The sequence below is a fragment of the Hoplias malabaricus genome, chromosome 11 (assembly GCF_029633855.1).
Source record: "Hoplias malabaricus isolate fHopMal1 chromosome 11, fHopMal1.hap1, whole genome shotgun sequence".
NCBI classification, from domain to species: domain Eukaryota; kingdom Metazoa; phylum Chordata; class Actinopteri; order Characiformes; family Erythrinidae; genus Hoplias; species Hoplias malabaricus.
In genome coordinates, this window is record NC_089810.1 from 42,027,501 (window position 1) to 42,041,223 (window position 13,723).

A 13,723-nucleotide genomic window follows, 5' to 3' on the forward strand; every position below is an offset into this window, starting at 1 on the left:
TCACTGGTCACTTTACTACACACACCTCCTTCATACGTCCACTCACTGGTCACTTTACTAGAAATACAAGCCTTAGATGTCCATTCACTGGCCTCATATGTCTACTTTGTAAGCACTTCACAGCCAGCCTCGACCTTGCGATGCATGTGTGTGGAAATGAATGACATATGATCATAAAGCTGCATTATTTCTCATGAATTCAGACTCATCATGTGCCAGAAAACAACACTGGAACTGGTTTGGGAACAAGCAGAAACCTTCCTCTGTCCAGCAGCTCAAGCCTCACCCTGAATCGAACCCGCTGTCTCTATCTTTAGCAGGAAATATGCAGACGGACGGTGGGCTGGGGGACGCGAAGGACAGCGGTGAGTATTTTTAATGCCAGCTGTATCAAATCAGCTGTCCCAGCACCATCATTTGATAAGCACAGTTCATTTTCTCTTCCGTTGGGAGCCAAAGAAGAGATAACCATTCAGTTTGCAGGTGTCTGGGGGTGGGTGGGGTCAGAGGGTCTTCGATCTGTCTCACTTCCCTGGAACATGTCTGCCATGCTGATTCTACATAACACATGCTGGAATCTGCAGCACTGCTTACAGTCGAGCACATTAATCTAAATTTAATTCTGTATAATATTTACTGATGGGGGGCTGGGGGCCAGTTAATTAAGCAATTACATTCCGGATTTCTCCTTGTACAAACTGCCTTGGAATTGGCTGGAAACACATGGGGAAATGTAATGCTGTCTATTCTCAATTATGACCATAAACGGTGTGGTCCTCTCAGGCAGTGGAGACCAGAATCTCTTTACACACTCACAACGTGGGCTCACACTCTCTCGCATGTTCCACTTGCATCAGAAAAGAAAGAGACGTCCCCCCTTTCTTCCTCAGGGACTGCGGCTGCTTCTGGAACTAACACTGTGCATGTTACGAGTTAGTTGTAGGACAGAGGTTTACTTTGTCCAGTTATGTCTGTTTAACTTATAATACAAATTAAAACTTCTAAAGCTGGAGGTGCCAAGGAGACAGGTCCACTAGTACCCGCCGTCTGATGCCGCTCGGAGGGGGCACTGAAACACGGAAGCTGCTGAGGGTCTGGAGCGTTGTTTTTGTCCCAAATAAATAATAACAGTTAATAATCTAAGCTCAAAAATATGAAACAAACCCTGTGTCTGAAATGGCTCTCTCTTCACTATTCCCTCTGTTATTCACACTATATAGTGCACTATTATAGTGCAGGAGGGTAGTGAACGCTTTCAAACAATAACTCATATTTTATTATTATTTTTTTCTTAAATCAAACAAAACGGATAATCAGCTATCTGCTAGAATGTACACCACATGTTGCAGTGCATTGTGGGATTATTTGAGTGCACTAAAAATAATCACACCTACAAAATGGTGGAACGCTAAAATAGTGGCCTCTGTAGTGAATAGGGCACAGTTTCGGACACAGAGAAAGAGTCATGTCTCAGTTTAAAATGGAAGGAACGTTTCAGTGTCCAAATATGGGAAGGTTATGTATTTTATAGAACCGTTTATTTTGTTTATTTGGCTATAGCCCTAAAAAATGTCACAGAGTAGAAGTTGGGTTATGGTCAGAATTAGGGCTTAGGGCTAGTCTAGTTGTGGAAGGATGGTTGGGGTTAAGCTGGTAGCAGCTGGGTTAGGGTCAAAGTTAACTATTTTATTATTTGAGATATCTGCGGCATGGTGGCGCAGCAGGTTAGTGTCGCAGTCACACAGCTCCAGGGGCCTGGAGGATGTTGGGTTCGATTCCCGCTCCGGGTGACTGTCTGTGAGGAGTGTGGTGTGTTCTCTCTGTGTCCGCGTGGGTTTCCTCCGGGTGACTGTCTGTGAGGAGTGTGGTGTGTTCTCTCTGTGTCTGCGTGGGTTTCCTCCGGGTGACTGTCTGTGAGGAGTGTGGTGTGTTATCTCTGTGTCTGCGTGGGTTTCCTCCGGGTGACTGTCTGTGAGGAGTGTGGTGTGTTCTCCCTGTGTCTGCGTGGGTTTCCTCCGGGTGACTGTCTGTGAGGAGTGTGGTGTGTTCTTCCTGTGTCTGCGTGGGTTTCCTCCGAGTGCTCCGGTTTCCTCCCAAAGTCCAAAAACACACGTTGGTAGGTGGATTGGCGACTCAAAAGTGTCCGTAGGTGTGAGTGGATGTGTGTGTGTCTGTGTTGCCCTGTGAAGGACTGGCGCCCCCTCCAGGGTGTATTCCTGCCTTGAGCCCAATGATTCCATGTAGACTCTGGACCCACTGTGACCCTGAACTGGATAAGGGTTACAGACAATGAATGGATTTTTTTTTACTGATTCGTCTTCACCTCATGAAATATCCATTATACCAACATCTAAATGAAAGAGATTCTGAATAGACTCACTCTGTGGGGTCCCGCTATATGGAGCATAAACTTTCTCACAAGAGGACAGCAGTGGGAGATGTTTGTCTCCTGTGAGTTACAGAGTGAGTTTATAGGAAAAACAATGGTATAAACGACTCCCTGCAGTTTCAGAGGTAAAACGCCTGAGACACTGAGCTAGATGTCGACAGCTAAGCACTAGCTGCTTTTCAGGTTCTGACACATGTGGGGTCTTTTTTAAGTCCCACAATCCTCACTCTAACTAGCTCATATAAAGTAGTGGGTTGTGATGTGACACTGGAATGAACCACACACACACACACACACACATACAGAGTCATAAACGTATGGCTGTTAGGTGCAGACTCTAAGCACAGCTTTTTGGTTGTTGTGGACCAGTCGATTATTTTTTTCCCTCTCATTTAGTGGCAAAGCTCCACTTCCCAGAATGCTGTGCGGTACAGAGCTGAGTATCAATTATTTCCCCCGTTTTTCTGCTTACCGCTGCTCAGCAATCGGGGCTCAATGGTGCTGTGGAGAACGGGCAATAGCACATTAAACACAAAACAACACAACACCGCCCAAAAATACAGAGACGATCGCTGAAGGAGAAACCTCAGCTCTGGCTGCGCTTGCCTTCCGCCCAGGCAACTTCTCTTCCGTCATTAAATATAATCACGCTCGTGTTCTTGAGGGCTGAGCTCTGGATGAATACCGCTGGGAGTTCATTTGCAGGGAACTTTGCATGGTAAATTTAGTAAGGACTTTTTTTTTTTTTTACGTTCCCTGCTTTGTTGCTGTGCCGCTGCTGATCCTCTCGAGCTGTTGGAATAAGACGGACCTTGATATTTCTTGCCTTTTACCTGTAATGATCCAGAACTTACTCATTTATTTACATACCTGATGAGGCTTTCTGACAACAGTGTGATTATTAACCCTTTGATTCTGCTTTAAATTGCTTCACTTCCGTGGAACAAGGCACTGCTAATGAGCGGAGCAGTCTCAGGATGACTACGATAATCATGTGCTGTGTTTTCTAAGGCTTTTATGAAAAGGTTTTATAAAGGGAACATGTGCCTAAAAAAAGAAACATACTGACAGCTCCTTGTTATACTTGTAGGTAATAAAAAGTGTGAAACAGTAACAGTAATAACGATGTAACAGGTTTTATTTGATCAAAGATTTCTGTTTTTTAATAAATAATAATGGCTGTAAATAGTTGTATATGCGTTTAAGGTCATTGCCCCAAACACAGAGCAGGGAATAAGACCCTAGTCATTGGTTTTTACTGATCAGTGCCTCATCCAAGCAGGGAATAGAACCCTCGTCAGGTTTGGGTTAAGGTCATAACTGAATTATGGCACAGTTACTTTCTGGTGGGTTCTCTGATGGGCTCAGCCAGGTGATCTACTGGGTTCTCTGATGGGCTCAGCCAGGTGATCTATTGGGTTCTCTGATGGGCTCAGCCAGGTGATCTACTGGGTTCTCTGATGGACTCAGCCAGGTGATCTATTGGGTTCTCTGATGAGCTCAGCCAGGTGATCTACTGGGTTCTCTAATGGGCTCAGCCAGGTGATCTACTGGGTTCTCTGATGGGCTCAGCCAGGTGATCTACTGGGTTCTCTAATGGGCTCAGCCAGGTGATCTACTGGGTTCTCTGATGGGCTCTGGTAGACAATCTACAGGGTTCTCTGATGGGCTATGGTAGGTGATCTATTGGCTTGTCTGATGGGCACGGGATTTATTGGGGAAGGGGATCGGTTGGGTTTTCTACTGCACCCTCTGGTTCTTTGTATAATATACTTTTTTTTTGTATTCCTTGATGGAGCCTCTGGGGTGTTATCTATTTGGTCCTCTGATGAATCCTCTACTGGATTCTTCTAGTTTTCTAGTGGAATTTCTAATGATTTCTGTGGTGCTTTTCCGACACCCATCCTCCACGTGTTGTGCCTTTTCCTCTGCTCATTCTCAATCAAAATGTGCCCTGATTATGCCTTTATCAATTAGCCAAACATCACATGGACAAACCAAAAGCTCCGACAGAGAGACGTTTCTCGGTTCGTGAGATCTCAACACGTTCGTATGTTCAGTGACGGGGGCGTGAAGTTATTTGTAAGACACTGTCTCTCTTCTAGGCTTCGGGGCACATCACAGACAGAAGATAAAGAGGAAAATAAAGAGGCTAGAAAGGGATAGCGCAGCGGATAACAATGCCTTCCGCAATAAGACAACTGTGCACAAGCGGCGACAAACGAGAGCGGACAGTGGTGACATTTAGGCGTCTGCGTTTTTAAAGTGCGCTCGATTAGTTCATGCGTTTGAATGCGACGGTGGCGTAACTGCTCCGAAGAGAGAGCGGAAATGTCACACATCAAGGAGACGCACTGAAAGAAACATGACTGGGAACGTAACTCCAGCCCCCTGCTCGTATGAAAAATGCAGTCCGGGAAGAAAAGGACTTCCAAACTTCCTCAGGGGAGCCGTGACACATTTGATTGAATGCGGATGAGAAGACCCCAAGGCCATTCCCATGCTTCAGCGTGGCCTTAATATTTATGACCCTCTCTCGTTTTCCTCGTCAAAAAGAAGACTGGCTTGTAAACGCCGTCATTAAAATCAGAACGAGAGAAGACTTGGAAGCGGCTTTCTGCATTATCCTCTGATGGAATCCCTCCTTGAAAAAGCTCAATTGGATTCTGTATCTGACGCTCTACCCATTAGCGCTCATTCAAATATAACCACCCTTCAGGCGAGCACCCGCCTGCCTGCTTTTGTGCGGCTTAAAAGTCCCTTTCTCTTCCATTTCAGCCAGAATAGCAGTGATGAAAGTGGATGAAGGGAATAGTTTGGTGAACATGTTCTACTCAGACATACTCAGACATACCTGGCAAGAGGAGCTACAGACTGGAGTACGTATTTTAATAAAAAAAAACATCCCCAGAAATTCCTATTATTTGTACATTTTGCTTCATCATCATCATTTGTGGATGTTGTACATTGACTGAACAAGCTCCTGTCCACTGGAGGCACTGTTTCACTAAATCCACACATACTCTCTGTCATGCATCTGAAGCAGAGCTACAGAAACATTGCTGTCATTCATCGATGAACCAGAACACAGAGGTTTTGAAATATCCCATAACCAATCATCCATTCATCCATTATCTGTAACCGCTCATCCAGTTCAGGGTCACGGTGGGTCCAGAGCCTACCTACAATCATTAACCTTAAAAGATACAGTCGCTTCTTACTCACACACACACACCCCGCTCCACCTTAAAATATACAGTTGCTTCTTACTCACACACACACCCCGCTCCACCTTAAAATATACAGTTGCTTCTTACTCACACACACACCCCGCTCCACCTTAAAATATACAGTTGCTTCTTATTCACACACACACCCCGCTCCACCTTAAAAGATACAGTTGCTTCTTACTCACACACACACTGCTCCACATTAAAATATACAGTCGCTTCTTACTCACACACACCGCTCCACCTTAAAAGATACAGTCACTTCTTACTCACACACACACCACTCCGCCTTAAAAGATACAGTCGCTACATAGATACAGCTACAAATTGAGTTCAAACAATGAATGGAAACTTACAGACGACACTTGAACCACCAACAAGATACAGTCGCTTCTTACTCTCTCACACACACACACACACCATTCCACCTTAAAAGAAAGATGCAGCTCTTCTGTATGAACACAAACACTTCTGAATGAGGGGGAGTTTGTTTTGCTGTGAGAAGATTTATTTTTCTGAATTATTTATGTTGCCTTTAATAAACACCACCGTGTCTTTAAGCTTCCTACTGATAATATTAAACATGGTGATATGGGACCATTTTAAGGTGGATCAGATGCCTTTTGTGGTCCTCTCCTTGTCCTCCAGGAGGCAGTGAGACAGAAGGCGGCGCTGATGGTAGGCACCAGGCTAATGAAAACTCCTGTGAGCCACAGCATCACTTTAATTAAAGCAATCTTCGACACTAATCATCTTGATGAGAGGCTGCTTTGAGCAACACTACTGTCCATACAAATAAAGACAGACACACAAACACACACACACACACATATTACTTAAATAAATAATTAACCTGGCTGATTATCCCTATCAGCCCGTGTCTGGTGTTTACGCCTCGGCAGGAGTCAAGGTTGTAATCATTAATGTTTGGCCAGAAGTGGCTTCAGTAAAAGACATGGCAGCAGCATACAACATTTACACACCTGCTCCTCCACGTCACTCCAGGAGACTCACTGTTGATGAGCTGTATACCCCTGGAGCTCTAACCCTAATCCAGTTCAGGGCGATTTCAGGTCTGGAGCCTACCCGGAATCACTTGGAGCAAGGCAGGAATACACCCTGGAGGGGGCGACAGTCCTTCACAGGGTGACACACACACATTCACTCACACACTCACACCTACTGACACATTTGAGTCTCGAATCCACCTACCAATGTGTGTTTTTGGACTATGGGAGGAAACCCATGCGGACACAGAAAGAACACAACACACTCCTCACAGACAGTCACCTGGAGGAAACCCACGCAGACACAGGGAGAACACACCACACTCCTCACAGACAGTCACCCGGAGGAAACCCACGCAGACACAGGGAGAACACACCACACTCCTCAGAGACAGTCGCCCGGAGGAAACCCACACAGACACAGGGAGAACACATCACACTCCTCACAGGCAGTCACCCGGAGGAAACCCACGCAGACACAGTGAGAACACACCACACTCCTCACAGGCAGTCACCCGGAGGAAACCCACCTGGAGGAATTTAATGTTCTTTAAAATATATGCTCTTAATTGTTTTATTTTTTTAATGAAAGTTTCACACTCATATTAGACTTACATAGAGTTCAGGTAAAGTTAAAAAATGATCACTTCATATCAGTTAATTACTCTCAATACTATTATTAAAATATTGAAGTTACATGTAATTCTACATAAGGAAAGAATGGTAAACTTGATTAGCCATCTCTCTCTCTCTCTCTCTCTCTCTCTCTCTCTCTCTCTCTCTCTCTCTCTCTCTCTCTCTCTCTCTCTCTCTCTCTCTCTCTCTCTCTCTCTCTCTCTCTCTCTCTCTCTCTCTCTCTCTCTCTCTCTCTCACACACACACACACACAAACAGCTGCCCTTTGTCTGGTGCCCACATTTCTCTCTTATAAAGTTGTTGAAGCTGAATACAGAGGTGTGTTGGAGGTCTGCTGTTTTCTCGATTAAAGCTTGTGTCCGATCTCCTTTGTGTTTGATGTTAACTCTGTCCCTGAAAATTTTACTTAACAATTGAGAGATTCCATTTCAGATATAAAATGTACCCTGAACTGTTATATTAAGGTAAAGAGAATAACCTGATAGTAATGCATCACCCTCTACACATTTATTTTATCTCCTTTCAAAAAATCTAGTATTTTAACTTCATGATTAATTATAGAATGTCGTTGTCATTAACTCGATTACAACTGACACCACACATGTTCATACAAATCTAAAACAGTGTGTGTGTGTGTGTGAACTCGTTATACTCATGAATGCAACAGGGCTAAGTGTCGGCCTGAATTTAAAAAAATAGGGTGGAATGAAGTATGGAAACCTCTCACCGGTGTCTGCTTTCAGTGGCAAGTGTGATAGGTTTCCTCATAATGTCTCTGTCTGTCTTTCTCTTTCTCCCTGAGCAGTCATTTGCTCTGGTCCTTCCTCTTTGGACTGTCCACAGGAGCAGATGGCTTGGCAGCAGTGGCTCCTCCGAGTGCAGCTCATCTCTCAGTGGTGGTCAGAGACACAGAGAGAGAGAGATAGAGTGAGACAGAGTGAGAGGGACAGGGGCCGAGAGCGAGGCAAACGGAGAGAGAGGCGGTCATCGATGACCGATAAAGGACAACGGTAGCTGCACTAAAATTAACCATTCACAAACCACATGGTGAGACGCTCCTGGCAGATGACACCTTCGGAGCTGGAGGATTTTGCTGACGGTGGCCAAGGAAGTCTGTTTCTCACCCACACCAAACGTCCTCCAGCAAGAGTCCCTCGGAGGGGGCTACTCCATTAAAACGTGACAAAACAAAAAAATCAGGGCCGCCAAGTGTGACGCTCATCCGCTGAGGGTCCGGACTGGAGTCAGACTAGGAGTGATTTATTTACTGTTTCTGCTGGGGAGGTGGGGGATTTTTCTTGGCAACGTCCTCAGAGGTTCATGAGGAAGACCGAAGAAACATGCAGGAGAGTAGATCCTGACTAAAACAGTGGGGCTCATATCTGTAGACAGTGTTTTTTCACATTCAATTCATTCATTCATTATTTCTTCTTCTGTAACCACTTCATCCTGACTAAGGTCACTTGGTCCAGAGCCTACCCTGAATCATCAGGCTGACCACCCCTGGACAGAGCACCTCACACTCACACAGTCACTCACAATCAGTCACACACTCACTCAGTCACACACTCACACCTGTAGACAGTTTCACACACTCAGTCACACACTCACAATCAATCACACACTCACTCAGTCACACACTCACACCTGTAGACAGTTTCACACACTCACCCAGTCACTCACAATCAGGCACACACTCACTCAGTCACACACTCACACCTGTGGACAGTTTCACATATTCACCCAGTCACACATTCACTCAATCATTCACTCAAACATGTGGACAGTTTCACACACTCACCCAGTCACTCACACTCAGTCACACATTCACTCAATCATTCACTCAAACATGTGGACAGTTTCACACACTCACCCAGTCACTCACACTCAGTCACTCACACTCAGTCACACACTCACACCTGTGGACAGTTTCACTCACTCAGTCACACACTCAGTCACACACTCACACCTGTGGATTAACACACTCGAGGTGAAGTACACCTTTTCAGAAATGTACACAACCATACACAACACCTTATTCATCAGTCAGAAGATCCATTTCTTCACACAGGGAACCAGTTCACCAGGCACATGGTTCTATATTACACTCCCAGTTCTAACCCCTGCCTTTACTAAAGAACCCTTAAAGAACATTGTTAAGAAAGTAGTTTTACATTCACATTTGCAGCAGTTTGCAGACTCTCTAATTTACAGCAGCTTATAACTCTAAGAGGAAGGCTGCTCTAGTGTTAGACGTCTTTCCCAGAGACAGTTATTGGTGTAGCATGGTGTGAATACCAAGGTGGGGAACTGAACCCTGCTCTGCTGTGTTAGAGTTAGCAGTGGAACACACACTACCATAAAGCAGTCGTTTACAGGTTATTTTTGTTTTATTTTTTTGGCTGAAACCGAATACAGAACAAAATGAAACATGGCCAAAAGCCAAATACTGAACACATTTTTGCCACTTTTTCCCCATTACATAATTTAAATACTTTAATTTTTTTCAAGCAAACAACACTATTACCATATACTACAATCTAAATATGTGTTTATTGAACACAGAATATTTTTCTCATCCCAGCAGACTGAGGAACAAAGCTCACAGTGCTTAGAGTCTGTGTTGTCTGTGTTATAAATGACGGTGTTGGATTTCTAAACGCAGCGCGCGTATGATATGGTTACGTTGCTTTGCTAATGTTTTGTTTTTTACAACTATAAAACCTGTATACATTAACGTTAACTAGTTTAATCTACCTCCCTCTCCTCCCTCCTCGCCTCGCTCCTGCCATTTCAGATTACAGGCTTCCTGCAGGAGAGGGCTACCACCGCAAAAATGTGTGTCACAGAAACACTACGTCACTCTTCGGTATAAATGATTCTTTTCAGTTGCTGAACGTTTGGTGCGTCCCTGGTTAGTATCATCTTCCCTTCCTTCCCTCACTGGCTCTTCTTCACTGAGACAATGTCTGGTGAGCCATCGGTAACTAGTTCGTATTTCAATAGTGAGTGACATGTATATTAGCAACAGGAGTATTCACTGTCAGAACTGGGGGAGAGAGAGAGAGAGAGAGAACGCAGACATGAAAGAGAGGGAGGAGTGAGAATGAGGATGAAAGATACACAGGCATCTGTCATGTCCAACTCTGCTCATTTCCTAGTCACTTTGATGTACCAGATAAAGCCGTATCAAATATTAATTTCAGTCAGCCGACACGATAGGCAAAATCAGCAAACCTTTAACAGGGACCTCTCTCTCTCTCTCTCTCTCTCTCTCTCTCTCTTTGTGATGGATCGTGCTCATTTTCAGTCCTAAATGTGCCATTAATAACAAATGGAATTGACAAGGGTTGAGGAAAAGAAAGGAGGACATAATTGGACGAGGCTGGAGGCTGATGCAGGTGTACGTACATGTGTTGGAAGTGTAAAACATTATTAAAGGGTGTTTGATTTCAAAGGACGACAGTATTTGGGCCCTGGGACAGTGTCGGGAGTTCGTATGCAGGTCATTCCAAGCCAAATGACCTCTGCTGGGTCATGGTCAGGGGACAGTGCCCTCAGACCCATGAAACCAGAGCTGTTTCTCAGTACAAAGACTTGACTTGTGTTCTCTGGAAGAACAGTCTAGAGATGTCATCTCGTAAGGTCAAATTTGTGATGATTTCCAGGTCGTTCTCGTTGGAGAGTTATGAACCGATGTGTGCTTGTTATTTTCTGTGGATCAAGAACAACATCCGTTGTTTGTGTTTTTGAGTGTAGGAAGATAGCTTCGGCAGTGGAAGATGACATCAATCAAGAACACGAGAACATAAGAACACACACTGAGAAACAGCCCAGAGCTTTACACAGGACTAACACCAGTGTTCAGTTTTGTTAAGTGTTGTTAGTAATGGATAATTTATTTTTCTTTCATATTTTGGCTTAGTTTTTATTCATTGACAAAATGTGTAAAATATTTGATCACATTTCACATTATTATTTTCATTTAGTTTGCATCTAGTTTTGTTGTGAATTTTTGTTTTAGTTTATCTATCATATTTTCATTCATTCATTATTTGTAACCCTTATCCAGTTCAGGGTCGCGGTGGGTCCAGAGCCTACCTGGAAACATTGGGCACAAGGCGGTAATACACCCTGGAGGGGGCGCCAGTCCTTCAAAGGGCAACACAGACACACACACATTCACTCACACACTTTCGGAAACTTTTGAGTCACCAATCCACCTACCAACGTGTGTTTTTGGACTGTGAGAGGAAACCGGAGCACCCAGAGAAAACCCACGTGGACACAGGGAGAACACACCACACTCCTCACAGACAGTCACCCGGAGGAAACCCACGTGGACACAGGGAGAACACACCACACTCCTCACAGACAGTCACCCGGAGCGGGAATATCCATTAACACCTACCATACTGTCAGGATTCGCGGGGGGCGGACTGACAGAGATGGACACACAATCTAAAACACAATTAATTTTATTTACAAAAGAATATAACAAAACAAAACAGGCAACTACAGAAACAACAAGACATAGGAAATGAAATGAGGAAACGACAGAGACAGACAGACCGGACTAAGCAACATGACATGGAAATAATGGAAGTGAAACAACATGACCTAGGGGAATGATACGAGGAAGCAAAAACGAGGAACAACTGAGACAGACTAGACTTGGAAACTTGAAAGCTGAGAAACGAAACAATACAAATGACCGGCAAACAGGAAATGACACAGGGGAACTTAAATACCTGACACAGACAAGACACAACTGGAACACATAACGAGGGGGACGGAATACCAACGAGACTGATGAGGACGAGGGCGGAGACATGAACAACAACAAACAGAGCCATGTGCTAAGAGAGCACATGGCAGGGAAAACAGACATGACAGGACAAGGGCGTGACACATATTTTGTGCACAGGGGCATAATCATTTTTGGAATAGGATTCAGACACTGCTTGTTTACTGAGTCGTTCCTCAACGCTACAGAAAATACCTGCTCCAAACTACTAGAGCACACAACGCTTCTCTTTATGTCTCTGGAGCCTTGCCATTAGCACAGCCACTAGAGCCCAGTCCCAGGCAAAATTAAACAATAACATGTATCTCTATTATTGTGGATTTTTGATTTATAACATAATTTGAACCCAGCAGCTCTCCTTCACACTGTGTGAAAATGTCATAAAGAATGGACCAATAAAAATGCTCCAAAATGACTCTTTTAACATTGACTTCCCTGAAATTTAAGTTTGTTTTCTTCTGTAAAGTTACTCTTTTAGAGATAAAGGTTTTCAATGTTCATTTGTGCTTCAAAGGTGACACAGTCAATCATTTACACATCGTTTACATCATCTCTTCCACTCTGGATCATTTCCAAAAGCAACACAGAAGCCAGACAAGCCCTACAATCTACCCAAACTCATACTGATGATGAAGCTCCTTCCTGCACCTGCCCTTATGCCCCCTCTGCATCTCACACACCTGAGTTGGTTAGGATATGTCCCTGACGTTTGTGTTTGTGAGGAACTGTGAGGAACAGCGAGGGGCCAGTGTGTGTTGTACACACTGGTAGACACTGGTACTCATCTCAGAAATAGTGAAACGTAGTTTGCAAGTACATCACATACGTTCTTTAAACCAAAACATAAAGGATACTCCAAGGGTTCTTTACTAATGTCAGGGGTTGTATTTAGAACCACGAATTCTATATAGAGCCATTCATAGCTTAAAATGATTCTTCAGCTTGAAGAAGAATGTGTGTTTTAAGGTTCTATATAACACCTTGCATCACCAAAAAGGGGTCTTCTGTTATATCAAGCTCAACATTAGAGAACCGAAGAACCCTTTTTGTGCAGTCTAGTACCGTTTTATGTAGCGCTTCATAGAACAATAAACAACACACTCTCCATTGGTTTGCAGAAGTGTTCTGTTCTCTATATTAGTTCTCTCATGTTTCTAAAGAGTATGATTCATTTTAATAAATAACCTTTCAAATGACCATCTTACCCCTGGCTTCACCACTGCCTTCTTCGCACTAATGGAAGGGACTCTTTGCTGAGATTTGTGATGTAAGAAACCCTGGCTGTCTGAATCCACTGTGGATTTGTCTCCCAGCCTAAACACCACCTCACAGACGAGGTAAACAACTTAGTATTCAACAGACTTTGAGATGTGGATGTGATGGAATGACATGAAACCAACTTGGAAAAAAAGTTAGATGTAATGCAGGTTGATTAATACCAGTGTAATTACATGCAATAGCACATGCAAAGATATTAATCTTGACTTCTAGCCGTAAATAACAACGTTGCTTTGCTGCGGACGGTGATTTGTTGCCTTGCGTGGCTCTGTCAGGAATACTAACGCAATAAGCTGCAAGGCACGCTCCATCTTTGGATGCACCTAGACAGCATTAATCAGAGCCGTTAATTGCATTTTGTTGTCCTGCTCTCTTT